Consider the following 26,946-nt stretch of genomic DNA (forward strand, 5'->3'; position numbering starts at 1 on the left):
TGGGTGTATGATATAATTTCTATAAGAAATGTATGTGATGTTATAAATAAAGCAGAGATGGGTGAGAAACAGGAACAATTTGATTAGAAAAAGGCCGTGCCGTTTGTCATTAGAGATGAGCGAATGTTTTGATGTTCGAGTTCAGGTAATAAACCCGAACATCAAAAAAATATTCGTGTTCGGGCTCCCGATCATGAACATGGCCCCGAACATCCCTGGTTTCCACGTTGTCATCTGCGTGACAGTGCGGAAATCAGAGGCTGTGACCGGCGGTAAAATCGTTACCGCCAGTAACAGCGCTGCGGGGATCATGCTGTCATCTGTCAGCGTGATCTCCGCAGCTTTGACAGTGACCCGTGGTAATATAGCTACCGCTGATTACATCGCTGCAGGGATCATGCTGTCAGCTGTCAGCGTGATCCCCGCAGCTGTGACTGTGACCCGCGGTAATATAGCTACCACCAGTCACAGCGCTGCGGGGATCATACTGTCAGCTGTCAGCGTGATCTCCGCAGCTGTGACTGTGACCCGCGGTAATATCGCTACCACCAGTCACAGCGCTGCGGGGATCATACTGTCAGCTGTCAGCGTGATCTCCGCAGCTGTGACTGTGACCCACGGTAATATAGCTATTTTTGTCACAGCGCTGCGGGGATCATACTTTCAGCTGTCAGCGTGATTCCGCAGCTGTGACAGTGACCCATGGTAATATCGCTACCGCCGGTCACAGCGCTGCGGGGATCATACTGACAGCTGTCAATGTGATCCCCGTGCTGTCACAGTGACCCGCGGTAATATCGCTACCGTCAGTCACAGCGCTGCGGGGATCATACTGTCAGCTGTCAGCGTGATTCCGCAGCTGTGAAAGTGACCCACGGTAATATCGCTACCACCGGTTACAGCGCTACGGGGATCATACTGTCTGCTGTCAGCGTGATCCCGCAGCTGTGACAGTGACCTGTGGTAACATCGCTACAGCCGGTTACCGCTCTGCGGGGATTATGCTGTCAGCTGTTAGTGTGATCCCCGCAGTTGTGACAGTGACCCACGGTAATATCGCTACCGCCGCTCACAGCGCTGCGGGGATCATACTGTCTGCTGTCAGCGTGATCCCGCAGCTGTGACAGTGACCTGTGGTAACATCGCTACAGCCGGTTACCGCTCCTCGGGGATTATGCTGTCAGCTGTTAGTGTGATCCCCGCAGCTGTGACAGTGACCCACGGTAATATCGCTACCACCAGTCACAGCGCTGCGGGGATCATACTGTCAACTGTCAGCGTGATTCCGCAGCTGTGACAGTGACCCATGGTAATAATGCTACCGCCGGTTGCAGTGCTACGGGGATCATACTGTCAGCTGTCAGAATGATCCCTGCAGCTGTGACAGTGACCCGCAGTAATATCACTACTGCCGGCCACAGTGCTGCGGGGATCATACTGACAGCTGTCAATGTGATCCCCGCAGCTGTGACAGTGACCTGCGGTAATATCGCTACCGCCGGCCACAGTGCTGCAGGGATCATGCTGTCAGCTGTCAGTGTTATCCCTCAGCTGTGACAGTGACCCACGGTAATATCGCTACCACCAGTCACAGCACTGCGGGGATCATACTGTCAGCGTGATTCTGCAGCTGTGACAGTGACCCACGGTAATAACACTACCGCTGGTTATAGCGCTACGGGGATCATACTGTCAGCGTGATCCTGCAGCTGGGACAGTGACCCGCAGTAATATCGCTACCACCGGTCACAGCGCTGCGGGGATCATGCTGTCAGCTGTTAGCATGATCCCGCAGCTGTGACAGTGACCCACGGTAATATCGCTACCGCCAGTCACAGCGCTGCGGGGATCATTTCCCCACTCACCACTGCTACAAGGCAGTGGGAAGAGCAAGGCTAAGCGCCAGAATTGGCGCATCTTATGGATGCGCTGTTTCTGAGTCAGCTGAGGGCTGTGAGGGCTGATGTTATTAGCATCGGAGGCTATTAATATCAGCTAACAGCTGTCTGTTTAGCCTTTGCTGATTAGATTTTATAGGGGGACCCTACATCAATTTTTTTCTGGGGTCCCCCTGTAAACTAGCCAGTAAGGGCTAAGCAAACAGCTGTGAGCTGTTATTAATAGCCAGGGAACATCTTTGGCTAATGGCCCCCTCCACGGCTAGTAATATCAGCACCTAGCATTTGGCTTTCACTCTGCTTGCTATAAAAATGACACGGGAGCCCACGCCAGTTTTTTTATTAATTCTTAATTTTATTTCATTTATAAGAAATCCCATGCCCACTGTGCTTGTTTTTGATGCTGTGTAAACTCACCTGCAGCATGTCAATTTCTGTAGCGGAGACGCAAGTCTCCGCTGCAGATTTTGACCAATTGAAATGTCATTACATGCGGTGGATCCGCCTGTACTGACAAAACAAGTGCGGCATTAGGATGCAGTGTTTTGGATGCTGCAAAAATACTCACCCCTGTTCCAACGGTAATTCAAAGGTTAGGGTATGTGCACACGATCCGGACAAGCATCGCTTTGGACGCAGTATACTTTTTGCTTCGTCCAAAGCACTGTGTTCTATTGAACGCAGGTGAATCCGCATGTGTTCATTGATCCATGCGGATTCACCGCATTCAGTACATTGTACAGTTCAGATTTCTTTTGCGCAAACTAGCAACTCCGCAAGAGAAATTGACATGGTGCGGTCTTGAAAGATGTGTCGCATGTCCAAGTCCGTGGGTGATCCGCAGGTGCACGGAGACGCATAGTGGACATGGGATTTCTACAAATCCCATTCACTATGCTGTAACATCTAGCGCTTGCATAGTTGCATAAGCACACAGCGTCAAACCCGCAGCGGCTCCTGATCGTGTGCACATACCCTTAAAGCGATGTCCCAAGTTTCTTTTTTCAAATATCTTTATTTAGCTCCAAAAATTATTCATTGCTGTATAAAAACGCATGCAAAAACGCACCAAAAGCTCTGCGGCAAAGCGAATCAGAAACGTGAAGTGTCATGCACATGTTGAGTATTTTTGACTTGCGGATTTGGTGCAGAAAATAATCATCAGCATGTCAATTCTCTGTACATTTTTGCCGCGTTTTTTGCCTGCATTTTTTCAGTGCATTGGGTGAAAACGTAGGCAAAAGAAAAAACAGAAAATAATCTTCAGCATCTCAATTCTCTGTGCATTGAATGCACTGAAATAACGCATCAAAATTGAGACAAAAAACGTGACAAAATCGCAGCAAAACCGCAGGCAATAACATGCATCAAAATCGAGGTAAAACCGCGGCAAAAAACACAGACTATAACACGCATCAAAATCATGGTAAAATCGTGGCAAAAACACAGGCAATAAAATGCATCAAAATTGCGGTAAAGGCTATATTCACACACATTGTGTTTCGCTGCATATTTTGCAGCAGATTTTTATGCAAATTTTCAGCAGCGTTTTGCAGTGCCAGCAAAAGTCTATGAGAAACCAGAATTCTCTGTTTACACATGTTGCTTTTTGTTTGCTGCGTATTTTCTGCCTTGCTTGCTCATTTGGAAAATAGAGCATGTCACTTCTTTCAGTGTTTCTGCAGCAGAAAACGCACCTGCGCATTTGGTGCATTTTTTCACCCAAGTAATGGGTGAAAAAAGTAATGGGTGGTAAAAAAACGCAGCAAAAACGAAGCAAAAAACGCAACAAAACCTGTTTTTTATGCAGCTGTTTTCCTGCCAGAGAAAAGTTAGCAGCAGATTTGCAGCAGATTTACAGCAGAAAAAACACATGTGTGAACATAGCCTAAAATCGGTGCAAAAACGCAGGCTATAAAAAGCATCAAAATTGTGGTAAACTGCGGCAAAAAACGCAGGCAATAACACGTATCAAAATTACGGTAAAATTGTGGCAATAACAAGCATCAAAACGCGGTAAAATCGTGGCAAATTTTTTTTGGCAATAACATGCATCAAAATCGCGCCAAAAACACAGGCAATAACAAGCATCAAAATCTAGGTAAAATCGCGGTAAAAAATTCAGGCAATAACACGCATCAAAATCTAGGTAAAATCGCGGTAAAAAATGCAGGCAATAACACACATCAAAATCGCGGCAAAAAACGCAGGCAATAACACGCATCAAAATCGCGGTAAAATCGCGACAAAATAGCGGAAAAAAGTAGGCAATAACAAGCATCAAAATCGCGGTAAAACCGCGGCAAAAAGCACAGGCAATAACACGCATCAAAATCACGGTAAAATTGCGGCAAAAAACGCCGGCAATAGCAAGCATCAAAATCGTGGTAAAACAGCGGCAATAAACGCAGGGAATAACACGCATCAAATCACAGTAAAACCACTGCAAAAAAACAGACAATAACACGCATCAAAATCGCGGCAAAAACGCAATGTGTGAACATAGCCCTATTCTGCAAAAAAATCATGCAACGCACAAAATCCTAATAAAAAAAAAAACAAGGTGTGTGCATGAGATTTCTGGAATCTCATAGACTTTGCTGGTACTGTAAAACGCAGCTGCAAATGTAAAAAAAGGAATGCGTTTTTGCTGCTTTTTTTTTTATTGCAGCAAATCCTGATCTCTTGCCAGGATGGTTTGTTCAGGATTTGTCTTGCTATTCTGCTGTGTTTTTGCTGTGTTTTTTTCACTGTCCTTTTGTCTCTTTATGCAAGTACTTAAAGTTCAGTGAAAAAAAAAATCTCATCAGGTTTTGGTACAAAAAATGCAGAAAAAACGCTGAAAATACTGACACCTGCACCTTTGCTGCTTTTTTCCAGCTTTTTTTCACCACCCATTACTTCCAATAGGTGAAAAACGCTGAAAAAACGCTGGAAGAAGTGACATGATCCCACATTTTCTGCTGCGTTTCACAGTACCAGCAAAGTCTATGAGATTCCAGAAATCTCATGCACACATCTTGGGTTTTTTTTATCAGGATTTTGTGCTTTGCATGTTTTTTTTGCAGAATAGGGCTATGTTCACACATTGCATTTTGCCGCGATTTTTACCATGATATTGATGCGTTTTATTGCCTGCGTTATTGCCGCGTTTTTTGTCACGATTTTGATGCGTTTTTTCCGTGTATTCAATGCACAGAGAATTGACATGCTGAAGATTACTTTCTGTTTTGGCTTTTGGTGCGTTTTGCCTGCTTTTTTCACCCATTGAATGCACTGAAAAAACGCAGGCAAAAATGCAGAGAATTGACATGCTGATGATTATTTTCTGCACCAAATCTGCAAGTCAAAAAATACTCAATGTGTGCATGACACTTCACGTTTCTCATTCACTTTGCTGCAGAGGTTTTGGTGCGTTTTTGCATGCATTTTTTGCATGCGTTTTTGTACAGCAATGAATGGTTTTTGGAACTAAAGATATTTAAAAAAAAAACGTGGGACATCGCTTTAAGGATATGTGCACACGATCAGGAGCTGCTGCGGGTTTGACGATGCGTGCTTACGCAGCGCCAAACCTGCAGCGGCCAAATGTTACAACATAGTGGATGGGATTTGTAGAAATCCCATGACCACTATGCGTCCATCTGTGCCTGCAGATCACCCGCGGACACTGACATGCGGCGCATCTTTCAAGACCTCACCATGTAAATTTCTCTTGCTGAGTCGCTAGTTTACGCAAACTAAATATGATCAGTAGGATGTATTGAATGCGGGGAATCCGCATGGTTCAATGAACACATGCGGATTCACCTGCGCTCAATAGATCGCAGCACTTTGGACACAGCATAAAGTATACTGCGTCCAAAGCGCTGCTTGTTCGGATCATGTGCACATACCCTAATCCTTGGATTACCGTTGGACCAGGGGTGAGTATTTTCGCTGCATCTGAAATGCTACGTTCTAATGCCACACTTGTTTTGTCAGTACATGCTGATCCACTGCATGTAATGACATTTCAATCAGTCAAAATCTTCAGCGGAGAATTGACATGCTGTGAGTGAGTTTACACAGCGTTAAAACCAAGCACAGTGGGCATGGGATTTCTTATAGATTAAATAAATTTTCGGAACCAGCAGAGGGAAAGCCGACCGCTGAGGGCTGATATTAGTAGCTGGGGAGGGAGTCATTAGCCAAAAATGTTCCCTGACTATCAATAACAGCTCACAGCTGTTTGCTTAGCCTTTACTGGCTAGATTACAGGGGGACCCTAGAAAAAAATTGACGTAGGGTCCCCCTATAAAATGTAACCAGCAAAGGCTAAACAGACGGCTGTTAGCTGATATTAATAGCCAGGGAAGGGATCATGGATCCTGGCCCCCTCCGAGGCTAATAACATCAGCCCTCAGCAGACCCAGAAACGGCGTATCCATAAGAAATTCTGGGGCTTAGCCTCGCTCTTCCCACTGACGTGTAGCGGTGGCGAGTGGGGTAATAGGGTTAGGGTTCATGTCAGCCTTGTATTGGTGGCTGACATGAAGTCCAGGTTATTAATGGAGGGCGTCTATAAGACGCCCCCATTACTAACCTCGTACTAAAGGTTTTCAATGCTTTTTCAATAAAGACACCGCCAGAATAAAGTCTTTTATTTAAATAAAATTCCACACAGTTTTAATAATGAATTTATTACTCGCCCAGTCCCTGAATCCCTCGATCTTCTGTAAAAAAAACAAAAATAAAAAACAACCATATCCCTCACCTCTCTGCCGTCATGATGTAATCCAGATTGTCCCATGGCGATCTGAGTCACTTCTACAGCAGGGACATCAGCAATCACTGATGTCACTGCTGTAGAAGACAGCACTGTACACTGACAGGAGTGTAATCACTCCTGTCAGTGTATAGTGCTGCATTGCTGCTGGGGCTGAGGTCACTTGAGTTCAAACAGCTGATTAGTGCTCTCAGCTGATCATCAGCTGTTTGAACTCCGGTGAACTCAGCCAGCAGCTTCTCGCGATACACTGTGGGAGCCATAGCTCCTGTCAGTGTATCGCTGGCTGCCGGATAGGACGGTCACATCTCCGGATGTGGCCGTGCTATCTGTGAGATCATTGTGGGACACTCACTATATGGACTATGGCGGACAGGTGAGGATGAGGTTAGTTTATTATTTTACCTTTATTGCAGGTGAGCTTGGGCTTCGGGGATTAGCTGTAAGGTGAGTATATGGTGTTTTTTTATTTTTTACAGGTGACGAGAATATCGGGGTCAAGTTGCAGGTAAATGATAGGTGAGTATGATGTGTTTATTATTTTCATTTAAATATTTATTTTAACTTTTTTTAGTCCCATCAGCCGGCGCCTGTGACCTGCGGTAAGCTTTTTACCGCGGGTCACTGTCACAGCTGCGGGGATCACGCTGACAACTGACAGCATGATCCCCACAGCGCTGTTACCTGTGGTAACGATTTTACCACCGGTCACAGCCCATGTTTCCTGTGCTGTCACGCAGATGACAGCGCGGAGACCAGGGATGTTCGGGGCATGTTCGTGTTCGGGGTCAACTTTTGCCAATTTTTGCGCAAAATCTTGGTAACCCGACCACAAATCCAAATGTGACATATTCGTGTTGAATTTGAAAATGGCGATCGTTCGCCGAACATATTCGCTCATCTCTCTTTGTCATAAACATACCATTGAATTTTTGGACTTAAAATTGACAGGTCAAAATAACACTTTTATAAAGATATCTACTTTCAGAAAAAGAACAATGGGAAACACAATTCTACACGCCACCAGTCACCATCCAGGACACATAATAAGGCCACGTTCACATGTTCAGTATTTAGCTAGTATTTTATATCAGTATTTGTAAACCAAAACCAGGAGTAAAACAATTACAGGAAAAGTATTATAGAAACACATCACCACTTCTGTATTTATCACCCACTCCAATATCATAATTCTTCTCAGCAGATAGAAAAATATTTAGATTTGAGAGTCCTCAGTGGTTGATACCTTTTAATGGCTAACTGAAAAGATGGTAACAAATTGCAAGCTTTCGAAAATACTAAGGTTTCTTCATCAGGCATAGTATAACACAAAATCTGAAGAGTCACATATTTATACACAGCAAGACACAGAAATAATGCAATAGATGAGACAAGTGACGTAAAGCAGAAGTATTACAATAGGAGAAGGATAAACAGTTGTGGCCGTAAATATTGGAATAGTTCGTAGATAAGGAGTGTGAAAGTTTTATTATCCTGTGATTGAGGTCTGGTCCAGGGTTGTGATGACCCCACAAGTCTGAGGAGCACATTCCTTAGTTGATGTAGAATGACATAAATCCATGCGACACATTCATTCCTGTTCTGAAGGTGTCAAAGGTCATCATGAGTTTATATTCCCAAACTTTTCTGTCTCTCTGAGATTTGAAATTACCTTTCAATACCAGTAATTTCATATCCATGATGCTGTGATCAGGGAAACAAAAATATTTGGCCACAGGTAGATCTATTCTTTTTTCTTTTACTGTGTGGCAATGAGAATTCATCCTTGTTCTAAGTTTTTGCCCTGTCTTCCCTACATACAGACCCCCAGCTGAACATTTGGTACATATAAGGGGAGCTGCACGGAAACTACAACCTTTACTACAAAAAGATGCTCGACTATAATCCATATTTCCAGACCCCCCACTTTTGTGTTTCAGGCAGCCCCCAAATCTAAGAAGCATCATTGTCAGAACCTCCCTGTCATCTCCACCAGCTACAGGAACCTTTCCCTGAAACCAGAAAAGATGTAAAACTTGGCCATTTATAATGACCACAGACAAGATGAAGATGAATGAATTCTCATCGCCACACAATAAAAGAAAATATATACATATATATATATATAATGTCCCACAGCCATTGTCTGGGGACGTAATAGCAAGTGCGCACACTGGCCTTTTAAGAGGGCGGGAGCGCGTGCATGCCCTAAAGACATGACCAGAAGCCCTGCTGGAAGCAGGCAGAGCAAAGGGGAGGGAAGCACCGGTCGCAGTGCGGGTGAGTGAAGTGACACGCCGGAGTCCCTGCCTATCAGAGTGGGGATCCAGCATGGCCCTAACAGCCATCTGCTCCCTGGCAGCATATTGCTATGGATTTCATCACTGATTTGCCAGTATCGGCTGGGTGTGTTGTCATCTGGGTGGTTGTGGATCCCTTCTCCAAGATGGCTGACTTCACTCCACTGCCCAGTCGACCACCTCCAATATTTCTGCTGGTGATTCCCTCATCAAGAGTTTTTCTGAAATCTGGAAGAACACCAAGTCTTCCTTATTAAAGTCCTCCAAGCGGATGAAAAGACATACAGACAAGAGACGTCTGAATTCACCTCTGTTTCGTCCTGGGAATAAGGTCTGACAGTCATCCAAGTATATCCATCTCAAGGTACCATCATATAAATTGGGGCCTCGCTTCATCGGTCCCTTCAAGGTGTTGAAACAAATTATTCCGGTCGCCTAAGAGCTCAAACTCCTGGCCTCCTTACGAATCCCCAATTCCTTTCATGTGTCTCTTCTCAAACCTGTCATCCTCAGTTCTTTCTTCAAAGACCTTGGTACCACTCCTGTTCCAGTCAGCACTGAAGATGTTTTTGACGTTGAAAACCTTCTGGCCACCAAGAGGGTAAGAGAAAAAAACTTTTTTCTTCTGAATTGGAAGGGGTTTGATCCTGAGGAAAGGTCCTGGGATCCCAGGGAAAACATTCATGCCCCTCTCCTCCTAAATAGATTTCTTGCGGGCTTGAAATAGAGGGGGCATAAAGGGGGGTACTGTATCACCAGCGTCCCCGCACGCTGTCCCTCTTCTCTGACCGTCGTAAAGTGTCCCCAGCCAATTGCTGGAGGACACTTACTGTTTAAGGCACCTCCTCCAACATGGAGGTGCCTGAGCAACGTTGTATGTCTGTTATTAACATGCTTGCTAGTTCTCAGGTCCCAGTGCTTGTACCCTGTATACATGCCTGTCCATCAGCCGTGCCCACCTGCCTGTCCATCAGCTGTGCCCGCCTGCCTGTCCATCAGCCGTGCCCGCCTGCCTGTCTATCATCAACACCTGCTTGCCAGTATACCATCCGTGCCAACCTGCCTGTCGGTCTATCAGCCGTGTCTACCTGCACCAGCCTGCCTATTCTCCATTCGTCCCCACCTGTACCTGCCTTCCTGTGTGTCTGGCGCACCTGTCACTATACCAGCAGTGTCAGCTTATCTACCATTCCTGGCCATGCCTGCCTCCTGTCTCTTGGGGGCCAGCTGCCCTCCACCCGAGGACAGTCCCAGAGTAGCACCTGGTCCCGCCTCCGTCATCCCTCCCAGGATCCTGGTATCGTCAGGCCACTGTGCATCTGAGGTCGGACTTGGTGAGGTCGCTAGTCACGCCCCTCCAGGCTCTCCTCGGATTACGGCACAGTGGTTCACCACCCAGCTCGTTACAGCCTCTCCTATATAACACGGGATGGAGGCCTTCCTTATAGTACATGGGATGGAGGCCTCCCCCTATATTACATGGGATGGAGGTCTACCCCTATATTACATGGTATAGAGGCCTCCCCCTATATTACACGGGATGGAGGCCTCTCCTATATTACAAGGGATGGAGGCCTCTCTTACATTATACGGGATGGAGGTTTCTCAAACATTACACGGGATGGAGGCCTCTCCTACATTACACGGGATGGAGGCCTCTCCTACATTACACGGGATCGAAGCCTCTGCCACATTAAACGGCATGGAGGCCTCTCCTACATTACACGGGATGGAGGCCTCCTACATTACACAGGATGGAGGCCTCTCCTACATTACATGGGATGGAGGCCTCTCCTACATTACAAGTGATGGAGGCCTCTCCTTTATTAAACGTGATGGAGGCCTCCTATATTACATAGGATGGAGGCTTCTCCTACATTACACGAGATGGAGGCCTCTCCTACATTACACGGGACGGGGGCCTCTCCTCTATTACACGGGATGGAGGCCTCTCCTCTATTACATGGGATGGAGGTCTCTCCTACATTAAACGTGATGGAGGCCTCTCCTATGTTACACAGGATGGAGGCCTCTCCTATGATGAGAGGTTGGAACAGTTGAGCTTTTTTTTAGCATAGAAAACTGAAGCCTCAGAGGCAATCTCCTTTATATGTATAAATTAATGTGTGGGTACAAAGGACTGGCACATAATTTATTCCTTTCAAAGACCATACTAAGGACAAGGAGACATTCATTACATGTGGAGGAAAGGCGATTCCAGCACTTATAGAGGAAAGTGTTTTTTACAGTTAGAGGAGTCAGACTGTGGAATGCCGACTAGTGATGAGCGAGCATGCTCGCTACTGCTCGGTGCTCGCCTGAGCATGTCACTGCTCGAGATGCTCGGCGCTCGCCGAGTATTTCCGGGGTTGCTCGGCGGGTTCTCGGGTCCCCTCCCTGCATGTTTGGCGCTCTTTAGAGCGCCAATCAACATGCAGGGATTGCCTGCCACTCACTGTAATACCGCAGCCATGTCGGTTGTGGCATTACAGTGACTGGCTGGCCGCACAGCATCATCAGGTGTATATCAGACCTGGCACCGCCATGCTTGTCACAGTCACTCCGGAATCAGACAGTGTAGTGAGGTGCTGCTGAGCTAGGGAGAGATGCTTGTTTATAGTTAGTGTAGGTGTACCAAACTATATTAGAGACACATATCCATCTCAACAAACAGTCCTTCTGAGGACTAATCCAGCAAGCAGGCAGTGTATATAGGCAGGCAGGCAGGGTATATAGCAGACTGCAGTGCATATAGCACAAGAGGCTCCATTCCAATTCTGCCTTCTGCTGCTGTTAGATATTTCTAGACAAAGGCCCAGGTCTCAGGGGCCAGGAATAATTTTTTTTTGGATCTTAATCCTCATTATTTGCTTAAAAAGCAATCCAGAGAACACCGTTTTTCTGCGCCATTTTCTTGTTGGCACTGCAGAATACAGCCAGGTCCTTTCCATATTACAGCGCTAGAAATCCAGTTTTCTCCGTCACACGGATCACATATACGTTGTCAGAAAATACTGCCATTTCTGGCTTCCATTAAAAATTTCCTTTAGTGTGTCAGTGAAGCAATTCACACCAGTTTGCTGTTCAAACTACTTAACTAGAGGCCAGGTATTTAAAACTCTGTTTTCTCCGTCACACGGATGACATATAAGTTCGCTCCAAATTCAGCTATTTGTAGTGAGCGTGGAAGATACTGTCCTCCATTTAAAATGGGCAAGGCACGTGGCAAGGGACGGGGAACTGGACGTGATGGTGATGGTGCATGCAGAGGCCGAGGACAAGGCCGTGGGCAAGCTGAAATTGTGCCACAACAAACACCCATATCTTCTCGCCTGACCTTCCTGTCCCAATTCCTAGGGGACCGCAGCACACTACTATTGAACGCAGAGCAGTGTCAAAAGGTTGTTGGTTGGATAGCGGATAATGCTTCCAGTCACTTAGCCACCACCACCACCACCACCCTGTCTTCCACACGGTCAAGTCTCAGTAGCCGTGAGTCTGGGCCGCATATTCCTCACCCTGATCCTCCTTCCTCCCACCATGCCGAGTGCCCGGAGACAAATGATCCCACACTTGAACTCTCCGAAGAGCTGTTCAGTTTTCCATTTATAGATTCGGGCCTCTCACCCGGTCCACTTGAAGCGGAGCAAGAGGAGATCGCATGTAGCGATGCCCAAATATTTGAGCAGCCACGGTCACACGAAGGCGATGGTGGGAAAGTGTCACAAGAGGTGGACGATGATGAGACACAATTTCCAGAAAGTCAGGAGGAGGACCAGGGTGCGGAAGTGGAAGACGAGGTGATGGATGATATAGTAACTGACCCAACCTGGCAGGAGGACATGCAGAGCAGGGACAGCAGCACACAGGGGGAGGGAGGCAGAGCACCCCAACAGGCAGGAAGAAGCAGTGTGATGGCCGCAGACAGAAGGCAGGCAACCGTTCCCCATAACACCAACACGAACGAAACTGCCAGTACAAGTGTTAGGTCTTCCCGAGTCTGGTTGTTTTTTTAAAAACTCTGCTGATAACCCCAAAAAGGCCATTTGCACCACCTGCCAGGCCAACATCAGCAGGGGTGGCAAAACAACCAGCCTGACCACCACCAGCATGATCAGGCACATGGCAGCAAAGCACCCGACTTTGTGGGCCGAACCCCAGGGTCCAGGAACAGTGTCTGCAGGTGGCACCATTGCTTCTTCCGCTGTTGTGCATGCAAGCCATGGTGCATGCGAAGATGCCTCCTGTCCTGCACCTGTCATTGCGCACTCTCAAGTAGCAGCATCAGGAAGCACGTTCATGTCCTTGTCCCAGCGCAGCATTCAGTTGTCCATACCCCAGTCCTTGGAACGCAAGCGCAAATATGCAGCAAACGCCTCACAGGCCACACTACTAAATTCTCACCTTTCACGACTGCTTGCGCTCGAAATGTTGCCTTTTAGGCTCGTGGAGACGGAAGCATTCCGCAATCTGATGGTGGCGGCCGTCCCTCGGTACTCGGTCCCCAGCCGCCACTATTTCTCCCGGTGTGCAGTCTCCGCATTACACAAGCACGTGTCCCAAAACATTAGCCGTGCCCTCAAAAACGCAGTTACCGGGAAAGTCCACCTAACCACGGACACATGGACAAGTGCTTGTGGGCAGGGATGGTACATCTCGCTGACGGCACACTGGGTTAGCATAGTGGAAGCTGGGACCCAGTCGGACCTTGGGACGAAACACATCCTCAATCACAAGCTGGAAGCACTGCAGCACTGCCTCGGCCAAGCGGCAACAGTCTGTGCTAAAGCTAATATGTTTAGGTGACAAACCGCACAATGCTGAAGAGTTGTGGACAGCTCTGAAAGAGCAGGCAGATCTGTGGCTCACACCACTGAACCTACAGCGGCGATGATGCCATAATTAGCGTCACCATCCCGCTTCTCTGTCTTCTGAAACGCTCTCTGCTCACAATCAAAGAGGATGCATTGCAGATGGAGCATGATGAGATGGAGCAAGGAACCATACAGGGTGATTACACACAGCCAAACCTCATCTCATCCCAACGTGGATTGGGTGACAATGAAGAAGAGGAGGAGGAGGAGGAAGGACAGGAGCTAGTTTCATGCACTATAGTACTACCTGCACAGCTGTCATACCGTCTGTTCAGCGTGGATGGCCAGAGGACAGAGAGGAGGAGGAGGAAAGCATGGTCAATCATCCTCTTGGTGAGGACACGGAAGTCTTGTCTGTTAGTAGTCTGACAAGCATGGCTGAGTTTATGTTACGCTGCCTTTCCCATGACCCTCGCGTTCTCAAAATTTTGGGTGACAGTCATTACTGGTTGGTGACACTTCTAGACCCACGCTACAAGGAGAACTTTATATCTCTTATTCCTGAGGCGGACAGGTCTACAAAAATGGGGCTGCACCAGAAGGCCCTTGTTGCGGAACTATTAAAAAAATTCCCATCTGAAAACGCTGGCGGCAGAGGGCACACTTTGTTGGACAACCAAGGAGTACAGGCGAGAGAGACAACTTCAATCCAGCAGAGGCAGGGGAACACTGTCAAAGTTCTGGGAGAGTTTTCTCAGACCCTTCCATCGCACAGGCCCTGAGGTGCGGGGTACTCTCACAAGGAATGCAAAGTTTGGGAAGATGCTGAGGGAGTACCTTGCCGACCGTACCAACGTCTTCCGTGATTCTGCTGTGCCTTATAATTATTGGGTATCCAAGCTGGATACATGGAATGAATTGGCTCTCTACGCCTTGGAGGTCCTGGCTTGCCCTGCCGCCACCGTTTTATCAGAGCGGGTTTTTAGTGCCGCTGGTGGAATTATAACTGATAAGCGCATCCGCCTGTCAACTGAAAATGCTGACAGGCTGACTCTTATAAAAATGAACAAGGGCTGGATTGGGCCAGACTTCTCAACACCACCGAATGATAGCAGCGTAACATAAACTCAAATCCAGTGTCTTTTTTTAGGAGGTGTATTCCCATGCACCTCTTCACACCCACACATGCGTATACGCTTCCTGATTTTGGCTATTTCCTCTTGTCCTCCTCCTTCTCCTCATCCTCATCCTCCACCACCATATCACCAGGGTGACCATGGTCCGTGATGCAACACCCACATAATTTTTTTAAAGGTTGTTTATGATGCCCGTGAAAAAAAAAATTATATAGTATGTTAATGTATAGCCCCCAGGGGTAAATGTTTGTCAGCCCATACACTTAGTGCATGGGCATTACAAGTATAGGAGACCCGCTCCTTTCTTATGGGAACATTTTTTTATGAGGCTCTCTAAGTCTCTTCCAAGGGGCATTGTAGTGCCTCCCAATTTTTGGCAGCCCTTGCATTCACTGCAAAGGCCAACACTTTGGGAGTCCCTCTCCTTTCTAATGGGAATTTGTCGTTACTGTGGCCCTGCTCTATGTGTCTTTAAATTCTTAGTGGGGTTTTTCCCAAATTTTGGCAGCCCTTGCAGTCACAGCATGGGCATTACCACTATAGGAGACTGGCTCCTTTATAATGAGAACATTTTTTTTACTGAGACCCTCCTCTATGTCTCTTCAAAGGGGTATTGGGTTGCGTCCAAATTTTTGGCAGCCCTTGCAGTCACTGGATACGCAATAACAGTATAGGAGACTCACTTGTTAATAATGGGAACAACAAAGCATAGCCGGCTGATGGCTCTCTAACAATAGCGAGGGCCGACTGCTGGCCTTTTAAGAATAGTAAGGGCCGTCTGATGTCCTTATAAAAATAGGCTTTATGACTTTCAGAGTCCCTCCATCATAAATAAAACAGGATGTGTCTGATGATGTGTCACACCACATTGCCAGATAAGGTTGTAAAATGTTAAAATGACATTTCCCGGTGAATGCATTTGTCTTAAAAAATAACGTAAAAAAAAACAAAACAATAGGATCTTTCTTTAGTATAAAAAACAGCGTCACCAATTTAACCTCAATGTAATCACATTGTTCAGCTCCTGCACCTCCTCCTCCATCTCCGAAATGACCACATCAGTCACAAGCTGACAGCACTTCAGCACTGCCTTGGCCAAGCGGCAACAGGCTGTGCTGAAGATAACATGCTTAATGCTTAATTGACAAACCGCCCAGCGCTGCAGAGTTGTTGAAAGCTGTAACACAGCAGCCTGATCTTTGGCTCTCACCGCTGAACATACAGCCAGGCATGGTCGTGTGTGACAATGGGCGGAACCTGGTGACAGAGAAATGAAAGCCTGAATAGATACGGTTTCCCTCTATGCCAGTCCTTTCACCGAGCTAAATACAACTCAGCAAAAAAAGCTGTGGACTGGCTCCGTACCGTCCCTGGCCACATTCACCTCTCCACGTGTTTGTGGTTAGGCGGTCCTTCCCAGTAAGTGCACTGGGGAGGGCACGGGTAATGTTGTGGGACCCGTGCTTGTGGAAGGCGGAGATGATACCGGGAGAAATAGTGGCGGCTGGGGACCAAGTATGGACACCCGGCCCTGGCATGAGATTGTGAAAAGCTTCCGCCTCCACGAACCTAAAAGGCCATATTTCAAGTGCAAGCAGCTGCCTAGAAATCTGGCAGTTTAGTGTTGCGGCCTTTGGGTGGGTGGCTGGCTGCATACTTGCGCTTGTATTCCAAGTAACAGAAAACTATGCAGATGGTGGCGTCTATCATCATCATGGCCTCACCTCGGTACTATGAGCTCTCCTGAAGGAGAAGCCAGGGCCCACCGGAGGAGTCTGGGGAGGGCACTTGGGGAGGGCATGGGTAATGTTGTGGGACCCGTGCTGGTGGAAGGCGGAGAATTTGCAGTGTAATCGCGGTAGAAATGGTCATGCTGCGTTTTGCAACGCAATGCGAATTCAGTGCGCTAATTAGCGCATCATGTGCACAGCACATCCGAATTCACATTGCTTTGCATGGCAGATGGTTTTACAAGCGTTTTCGCGGCCGCAAAAATGCTACAAAAACGCTACGTGGGCACGTGGCCTTAGAGGACTTCCTGGGAGAAATGACAGCTGGGTAGATATGGTTTCCCAAGTCCTTTCACCAAGCCAAAGAATATGGCTGTGGCGAAATACAACTCAGCAAATAAAGCTGTGGACTGACTCCATACCATCCCTGGCCACATTCACCTGTCCACGTGTTTGTGGTTAGGCGGTCCTTCCCAGTAAGTGCACTGGGAAGGGCACGGGTAATGTTGTGGGACCCGTGCTTGTGGAAGGCAAAGACGACACCGGGAGAAACAGTGGCGGCTGGGGACCGAGTATGGACACCCGGACGCCGCCGGCATGAGGTTATAAAAAGCTTCCACCTCCACGAGCCTAAAAGGCCACATTTCAAGTACAAGCAGCTGTCAAAAATTTGGCAGTATAGTATTGCAGCCTGTGGGTGGGTGGCTGGCTGCATACTTGCGCTTGCATTCCAAGTAATGGGGTAGGGACAACTGAATTCTGCACTGGGACAAGGACGTTGATGGTGATTGTTGCAAGTCTGCAATGACAGGTGCATGGGGGGAGGCATCTTCGCAAGCGCCAAGGATCACTTATGATGGGCACACTTTTAGGCCGTGACCTGGGAGTCAGAAATGCTTCCAGAGGTCTTCCCCATGCTGTTCCCATGTCTATTCAGCACTGTATGCATGTGTCTGATGATGTGTCACACACCACATGGCCAGATAAGGTTGTAAAATGTTAAAATGACATTTCCCAGTGAATGCATTTGTCTTTGTTGAAAGCAATGCAAAAGTGCAAAAACGCATCAAAAACGCTAAGTGTGAACATAGCCCAAGGTGTGGAGGAGTATTTTTGGTTTTGGTTATTTATTTTGCCTTATATACAAGTCATTACCCTGGAAAGGAAGTTCCTTAACATATTTCCCAGGAAAATCCATTTTGGTTTCGTTTTTGTATGTTTTATTGTGAGTCTGTAAAAGTGGCGTAATACTCTGACAACGTTGTTGACAGCTGTGACCTGGGAGTCAGAAATGCTTCCAGGGGTCTTCCCCATGCTGTTACCATGTCATTTGAGCACTGTTCCCATCGATTTGGGCAATTTTTAGGCCCTCTGCAGACCGCCGGGGGGAGCCGCCTGAAAAATGCTTGAGTTTCCCATAGACTTACATTGGGCTCGTTGCTCGGGTCAAGCACCCGAGTATTCCAATGTGCTCGACCCGAGCAACGAGTACCCAAGCATTTTAGTGCTTCCTCATCACTAATGCCGACCATAAAGCCCCCTTCACACGTCCGTATAATATCGGTACCGGAAAAAAGTGTTTTGGATCAGTGTGCCATCCGTGTGCCTGTCGATTTCTTCCGATATGGCTTAAGAAAAATCAATTACAAAGCTTCTCCTATACCTTGCAGTGTTAAACACGTACAGTACATGGATGACACACGAATGCCGCCTGTGTGCTGTACGTGTTTTACAAGGACCCATAGACCTACATATATTTCATGTTCACATACTTAGCGTTACAGAGTGCTGCTTTGTTTGTTAGTCGTATATGGAGGTAGCTGCGCCTAGTAAGCACCTGTTCACACCTGTTTCTTGTTTTAGAAGTGCCGGACAGTTTTCTCTGTTTCTATGTACAGTACAGACCAGAAGTTTGGACACACCTTCTCATTTAAAGATTTTTCTGTATTTTCATGACTATGAAAATTGTACATTCACACTGAAGGCATCAAAACTATGAATTACCACATGTGGAATTATATACTTAACAAAAAAGTGTGAAACAACTGAAAATATGTCTTATATTCTAGGTTCTTCACAGTAGCCACCTTTTGCTTTGATGACTGCTTTGCACACTCTTGGCATTCTCTTGATGAGCTTCAAGAGGTAGTCACCGGAAATGGTTTTCACTTCACAGGTGTGCCCTGTCAGGTTTAATAAGTGGGATTTCTTGCCTTATAAATGGGGTTGGGACCATCAGTTGTGTTGTGCAGAAGTCAGGTGGATACACAGCTGATAGTCCTACTGAATAGACTGTTAGAATTTGTATTATGGCAAGAAAAAAGCAGCTAAGTAAAGAAAAACGAGTGGCCATCATTACTTTAAGAAATGATGGTCAGTCAGTGTGAAAAATTGGGAAAACTTTGAAAGTGTCCCCAAGTGCAGTTGCAAAAACCATCAAGCGCTACAAAGAAACTGGCTCACATGAGGACCGCCCCAGGAAAGGAAGACCAAGAGTCATCTCTGCTTCTGAGGATAAGTTTATCTGAGTCACCAGAATCACAGAAATCGCAGGTTAACAGCAGCTCAGATTAGAGACCAGGTCAATGCCACACAGAGTTCTAGCAGCAGACACATCTCTTCAACAACTGTTAAGAGGAGACTTTGTGCAGCAGGCCTTCATGGTAAAATAGCTGCTAGGAAACCACTGCTAAGGACAGGCAACAAGCAGAAGAGACTTGTTTGGGCTAAAGAACACAAGGAATGGACATTAGACCAGTGGAAATCTGTGCTTTGGTCTGATGAGTCCAAATTTGAGATCTTTGGTTCCAACCACCGTGACTTTGTGCGACGCAGAAAAGGTGAACGGATGGATTCTACATGCCTGGTTCCCACCGTGAAGCATGGAGGAGGAGGTGTGATGGTGTGGGGGTGCTTTGCTGGTGACACTGTTGGGGATTTATTCAAAATTGAAGGCATACTGAACCAGCATGGATACCACAGCATCTTGCAGCGGCATGCTATTCCATCTGGTTTGCGTTTAGTTGAACCATCATTTATTTTTCAACAGGACAATAATAATAATAATAATAATAATAATTTTTATTTTTTTTAGCGCCAACATATTCCGCAGCAGTTTACAAATTTTAGGGGGGACTTATATAAACAATACAGAATAAACATAACTCATATCGAAAGGAGTGAGGGCCCTGCTCGCAAGCTTACAGTCTATGAGGACATGGGGGAGACACAAAAGGTAGAATGTACATATATTGTATAATGTTGCCTTGATATACTATACTATATATGATAAATAATACATGGACTGGTCGCCTGCCAGTATGTGTGCAGTCCTGACCGAGGCTATTATGTGCATGGTTGGTATGAACCTGAAATTGAAGAAGATTTTAATATGAGGGAAAACTGGGACGAACAATTGGGACGGACAGATAGTGTATGGAGGCGATACGCCAGTCTAAAGAAATGGGTTTTTAGGGTCCGTTTGAAACTGTGGGTATTGGGAATTAATCGAACTGTCCTGGGTAATGCATTCCAAAGAAATGGCGCAGCACGCAAGAAATCTTGGAGACGGGAGTGGGAAGTTCGGATTATGGAGGATTTAAGTTTTAAGTCACTGGCAGAACGGAGGGCACGTGTAGGGTGGTAGACTGAGACAAGGGAGAAGATGTAGGGGAGTACTGAAGCATGGAGCGCTTTGTGGGTAAGCGTGATAAGTTTAAATTGAACTCTATATTGGATGGGCAACCAATGCAATGACTGGCACAGGGAAGAGGCATCAGTGTAGCGGTTGGCGAGGAATATGATCCTGGCTGCTGCGTTAAGGATGGATTGGAGAGGGGAGAGTTTAGTAAGAGGGAGCCCGATAAATAGAGAGTTGCAGTAGTCCAGATGAGAATGAATAAGAGCGACAGTAAGAGTTTTTGCTGAGTCAAAGGTGAGAAAAGTCCTGATTCTTGAGATGTTTTTGAGGTGTAGATGACACGAACGAGCGAGTGATTTGATGTGAGGAGTGAAGGAAAGATCTGAGTCAAATATTACCCCAAGACAGCGGGCTTGTTGCTGGGGAGTAATGGTGGAGCCACAAACAGAAATGGCAATATCGGGCACAGGTAGGTTAGTGGAGGGAGGAAAGACGAGTAGTTCAGTTTTTGACAGATTCAGTTTTAGACAGAGGGAGGACATAATGTTAGACACAGCAGAAAGACAATCACTGGTCTTTTGTAGTAATGCAGGGGTGATGTCCGGAGCAGAGGTGTATAATTGGGTGTCATCAGCATAGAGATGGTACTGAAAACCGAATCTGCTGATTGTTTGCCCAATGGGAGCGGTGTATAAAGAGAAAAGAAGGGGGCCTAGGACTGATCCTTGAGGAACCCCTACAGTAAGGGGAAGGAGAGAGGAGAAGGAGCCGGCGAAAGACACCGAGAAGGAGTGGTCAGAGAGATAGGAGGAGAACCAGGAGAGAACAGTGTCCTTGAGGCCAATAGTGCAGAGCATAGTGAGGAGGATCTGGTGATCCACAGTGTCAAATGCTGCAGAGAGATCCAGGAGAATCAGCAGGGAATAGTGACCATTAGATTTAGCTGTTAGTAGATCATTAGAGACTTTAATGAGGGCAGTTTCAGTAGAATGTAAAGAGCGGAAACCAGATTGTAAAGGGTCAAGAAGAGAGTTGTCTGAGAGATAGCGGATTAGACGGAAATGGACCAGGCGTTCCAAGAGTTTAGAGATAAAGGGAAGATTGGAAACAGGTCTGTAGTTGGCCGTGCAGTTCTGGTCGAGGGATGGTTTTTTAAGTAATAGATGTATGCTGGTGTGTTTAAAAGTAGAGGGAAAGATACCAGATGAGAGGGAGAGGTTGAAAATTTTAGTTAGGTGAGTGGTGACAGCTGGAGCAAGGGACTGAAGGAGATGTGAGGGAATAGGGTAACTGGTGCAGGTGGTAGGGCGAGAAGATGCAAGGAGTCTGATCACTTCATCTTCCGTGACTGGTTCGAAATCAGAAAGTGAGCAAGACACAATGTGGCGGGGAAGAGCATGCAAAAGTTTGGGGATTGGGAGAAAATTTCCTGATGGATATGGTCAATTTTTTCTTTGAAATAATTGGCCAGATCGTCTGCGCTGAGGTCGGTGATCGGGGCCTGTGCTGTTTGATTGAGGAGAGAATGAAACGTGTCAAAGAGTCATTTAGGATTATTGGAAAGTGAGATTATGAGGTTGTTAAAGTAGGTTTGTTTGGAGAGGTGAAATGCAGAGTTATATGTTTTCAGCATAAATTTATAGTGGAGGAAATCTTCGGGCAGATTTGATTTTCTCCACAGCCTTTAAGCGCACCTGGAACACCGCTGGAGAAGACGTGTTTGAGGCGTGTGCCAGGGTTTCGCCATCTATGCCGAATTGTTCTTTGTGTAGGAGGTGCAGCTTCATCCAGGGCGCATAGCATTATTTCGTTATAATGCTTCAATGCAGAGTCGGGACATGAGAGGGAGGAGATTGGGGCCAATGATGATTGCAACTTTTTCATAAATTTCTGGGTGTTAATGGCGCGTATATTTCTATAAGTGTGGAAAGTGGGTGGGGTCTTGAGTAGAGTCACAGTTCTTAACCGAGAATGAAAGAAGATTATGGTCAGACAGTGTAAGGGGAGAGTTAGTAAAGTCATGTACTGAGCAAAGCCGGGAGAAGATCATGTCCAATGTGTTCCCGTCCTCATGTGTAGGAGAATTATCAAGCAGTGAAAGGCCGAAGGAGGAGGTTAGTGATAAAAGGTGAGCGGCAGATGGGGAAAGAGGATCACCAATTGGGATGTTAAAATCTCCCATGATTATCGTGGGGATGTCACAGGATAGAACATTTGGAAGCCAGGCAGCAAAGTAATCCAGGAACTGACGGAAGGGACCTGGAGGGCGATAGACAACCGCCACTCGCAGGGTGAAGGGCCGGTAGAGTCTGACTGTGTGGGCCTCAAAAGAAGGGAAGATAAGGGAGAGTACTGGGGGGATAACCTGAAAAGTACATTTTGTTGAAAGAAGCAGACCAACACCTCCACCTGATCTGTTGTCAGGTCTCGGAGTATGAGAGAAGTGTAGGCCACCATAGTAGAGAGCTGTAGCGGCGGTGGTGTCCGACTGCTGGATCCAGGTTTCAGTGAGAGCCAGAAGGTTGAGGGAATTAGAGACGAAAAAGTAAGAGAGTTTATTACATGCTGAGCGCGCATTCCAAAGGGCACAGTTGAATGAGACAGAAGATATGCAGGGAATATTAATGAGATTAGCAGGGTTTCTGAATGTAACAGGGAAAGAGTTAGTGTTATTACTGGAGGGTCCTGGATTAGGAGAAATATCACCTGCGACTAAGAGAAGGAAGATACAGAGAGTGAGCAGATGGTTGAGTGATTTGTGAGAGCGTTTCCTGTGTTGTATGGTGGGAATGAATGAACCGAAAGCTGTTGATCTCAGAAAGGAAACAGGTTTCTGTCAATTATCAAAGACAATTATTTGTCACAACTTGTGCAGGAACCAACTAGAGGGACGGCCCTTTTAGACTTAATATTAACTAACAGGCCAGACAGAATAACTGAGGTGCAGGTCGGGGGGCACCTGGGAAATAGTGACCCCAACATTATACAATTCCACATGTGCTTCAGTAGGTGCCCAGCAAGGGAGTCACAAAAACACTGAACTTCAGCTAAGAGATGCCCTTCACCTTATAGACTGGGATAGGATCTTCAGTAATAGGAGCACGGATAGAAAATGGGAAATGTTCAAAACAGTCCTACATAGTCACTGTAGAAGGTCCATACCTTATGGGAATAAAAGGGCTAGGAATAGGAGGAAGCCAATGTGGCTAAATAAGGAAGTCAAGAGGGCAATGAAAAACAAAAAAAGGGCTTTCGGTAAACTTAAACAAGAAGGCAGCGAGGAAGCGCTAATATCTTATAGGGAAAAAAACAAAATCTGTAAGAAACAAATAAGAATAGCAAAAGAGGAGACAGAGAGACTAATTGCCAAGGAAAGTAAAACCAATCCCAAACTGTTCTTTAACTATATAAACAGTAAAAGGATAAAAACTGATGGAGTTGGCCCATTGAAAAATAACCTGGGTAAAATCCTAGAGGGCGATGAGGGTAAAGCAAACCTACTCAATAGCTTCTTCTCCACTGTTTTCACAAAAGAAAACAATTTATCGGAGGAAATGCAGAGTGATAAAGTAAACCCTCCGCTAAATATCACCCACCTAACCCAGGAGGAAGTTCAGAAACGCCTAAATAATATCAAAATAGACAAGTCACCAGGCCCAGATGGCATACACCCCCGTGTACTAAAAGAATTAAGTAATGTGATAGACAGACCGCTGTATCTTATATTCAAGCACTCTTTATGGACAGGGACTGTCCCACTAGACTGGCGCCAAGCAAATGTGGTACCAATGTTCAAAAAGGGGTCTAAAAGTGACCCTGGGAACTATAGAGCAGTCAGCTTAACGTCTGTTGTGGGTAAATTGTTTGAAGGATTTCTTAGAGATGCTATTGTAGAATATCTTAATGATAATAACTGTCTAACTCCATATCAACATGGATTCATGAGGGATCGCTCCTGATGGCCTTCTACGAGGAGGTGAGCTCACAGCTGGACCGGGGAGAGTCAGTGGATGTTGTAGACCTTGACTTCTCCAAAGCGTTTGATACCGTGCCACACAAAAGGTTGGTATATAAAATGAGAATGCTTGGTCTGGGGGATAATGTGTGCAAGTGGGTAAATAGCTGGCTGAGTGATAGAAAGCAGAGGGTGGTTATCAATGGAGTAAGCTCAGGGGGTGTCAGGGTTACTAGCGGGGTGCCTCAAGGGTCTGTCTTGGGCCCTATATTATTTAATATATTTATTAATGATCTAGTGGAAGGGTTGCATAGTAAAATAGCAATATTTGCAGATGATACTAAACTTTGTAAAGTAGTTAATACAGATGAGGATAGGGCACAGCTACAGGAGGATTTAGATAAATTGGGGAGTTGGGCCAAAAAATGGCAAATGGGGTTCAATGCCTATAAATGTAAGGTCATGCACATGGGAAAGAAAAACAGCAGTCACCCATACATATTATATGGGAAACCGTTGGGGAAATCTGACATGGAGAAGGACCTGGGCGTCTTGGTTAATAGCAAATTAAATTGGAGTGCCCAGTGTCAGGCAGCAGCTGCGAAGGCAAATAGAGTCATGGCATGCATCAGAAGAGGAATAGGGGCATATGATGAGAACATTGTTCTTCCTCTGTATAAAGCGCTGGTAAGGCCGCACTTAGAATATTGTGCACAGTTCTGGGCTCCGGTGCTCAGGAAAGACATATTGGAGCTAGAAAGGGTACAAAGGAGGACGACTAAGGTAATAAAGGGAATGGAGGGACTAGAATACCCAGAGAGGTTGTCAAAATTAGGCCTATGTACGTTGGAAAAGAGAAGGCTTAGGGGAGACCTCATAAACATGTATAAATACTAGTGTTGAGCGAGCACTAAAATGCTCGGGTGCTCGAAGCTCGGGCCGAGCTCACTGTGATACTCGGGTGCTCGACCCGAGCAACGAGCCCAATGTTAGTCTATGGGAGACCCGAACATTTTTGCGGCGGCACCCCCGGCAGTCTGTAGAAAGCCTAAAAAGTGCCCAAAACGATAGTGACAGTGCTCAAATGACATGGGGACAGCATGGGGATTGCCCCAGGAAGCATTTCTGACCCCCAGGTCACTGCTGTCAACAACGTGGTCAGAGGTATTAAGCCACTTTTACAGGCTCACAATAAAACGTTCAAAAACGAAAGTGAAACTGCTTTCCTGTGAAATATGTTAACCCCTTAACGACCATGGGTCTTTCTGTTTTTGTGTTTTCCTTTTTTGCTCCCCTTCTTCCCAGAGCCAGAACTTTTTTAATTTTCGTTCAATATGGCCATGTGAGGGCTTATTTTTTGCGGGACGCGTTGTACTTTTAAACACCATCACTGATTTTACCATATCGTGTGCTGGAAAATGGTAAAAAAATTCCAAGTGCAGTGAAACTGCAAAAAAAATGCAATTCCACAGTTGTTTTTTGGGTCCTTTTTTTACCACGTTCACATATTGCTAAAACTGACCTGCCATCATTATTTTCCAGGTCGTTACGAGTTCATAGACACCAAACATGTATAGGTTCTTTTTTATTTAAGTGGTGAAAAAAAAATCCAAAGCTTGCTAAAAAAAACAAAAGAAATGACGCCATTTTCCGAGACCCTTAACTTCTCCATTTTTCGGGATCTGGGGCCAGGTGAGGGCTTATTTTTTGCGTGCCGGGCTGACGATTTTATTGATACCATTTTGGGGTAGATCCGATGTTTTGATCGCCCGTTATTGCATTTTATTGCAAAGTTGTAGCGACCAAAAAAACTTAATTCTGGCGTTTAAATTTTTTTTCTTGTTACGCCGTTTACTGATTGTATTAATTCTCCTTTTATATTGATAGATCGGGCAATTCTGAACGCGGCGATACCAAATATGTGTATGTGGTTTTTTTTTTATATATATATATTTTATTTTGAATGGGGCGAAAGGGGGGTGACTTAAACTTTTATATATTTTTTATTTTTTTTATTTTTTTAAAAACTTTTTTTTTTACACTTTCTGCTAGAAGCAGCAGTTGTCTGATTGCTTCTACTGCATACAAGCGATGAGCTGATAGCTTGTATGCAGGAGAAATGCTCACTTGCTATGAGCGCTGACCACTAGGTGGCGCTCATAGCAATTGAGACATGACAACCACAGGCGTCTGCTGCAGACCCTGAGTTGTAATGCCCACCCATTGGTGACCCGCGATCACATGACGGGGTCACTGATGGGCAGGGCTTAGGACTCCCGGGAGCGCGAGTTAAATGCCACTGTCACTGTCAGAGATTTAACATGTTAACAGCCGCGGGTGGATTGCGATTCCAATAATCAGCTGACATGTGCTCGCTTCAGTGCGGGCTCACCGCCGGAGCCCCCGCTGAACCGGCCTTCCCGACCTGGTGCGTACTATTACTGACCAGGTCGGAAAGGGGTTAAGGAACATCCTTTCCAGGGTAAAGACTTGTGTATAAGGTAAAATAAATAACCAAAAACAAAAATACTCCTCCACACCTTGGGCTATGTTCACAAGTAGCATTTTTTATGCGTTTTTGCACGTTTGTATTGCTTTCAACCGTGACAAATGCATTCACCGGCAAATGTCATTTTAACATTTTACAACCTTATCTGGCCATGTGCTGTGTGACACATGCATACAGTGCTAAAAAGACATGGGAA

The 26,946-nt window shown here is 46.0% G+C and overlaps 1 protein-coding gene across 1 annotated transcript in view; it reads right to left on the reverse strand.

Moving 5' to 3' along the window:
* Nucleotides 1–26,946, reverse strand: part of LOC141264151 (tyrosinase-like) — a 187,140-nt gene that overhangs the window by 36,893 nt on the left and 123,301 nt on the right. The window lies entirely within an intron of this gene.

This window comes from Phyllobates terribilis, unplaced genomic scaffold (genome assembly GCF_046119375.1).
Source record: "Phyllobates terribilis strain yellow unplaced genomic scaffold, ASM4611937v1 Scaffold_4__5_contigs__length_816908805, whole genome shotgun sequence".
Lineage (NCBI taxonomy): Eukaryota > Metazoa > Chordata > Amphibia > Anura > Dendrobatidae > Phyllobates > Phyllobates terribilis.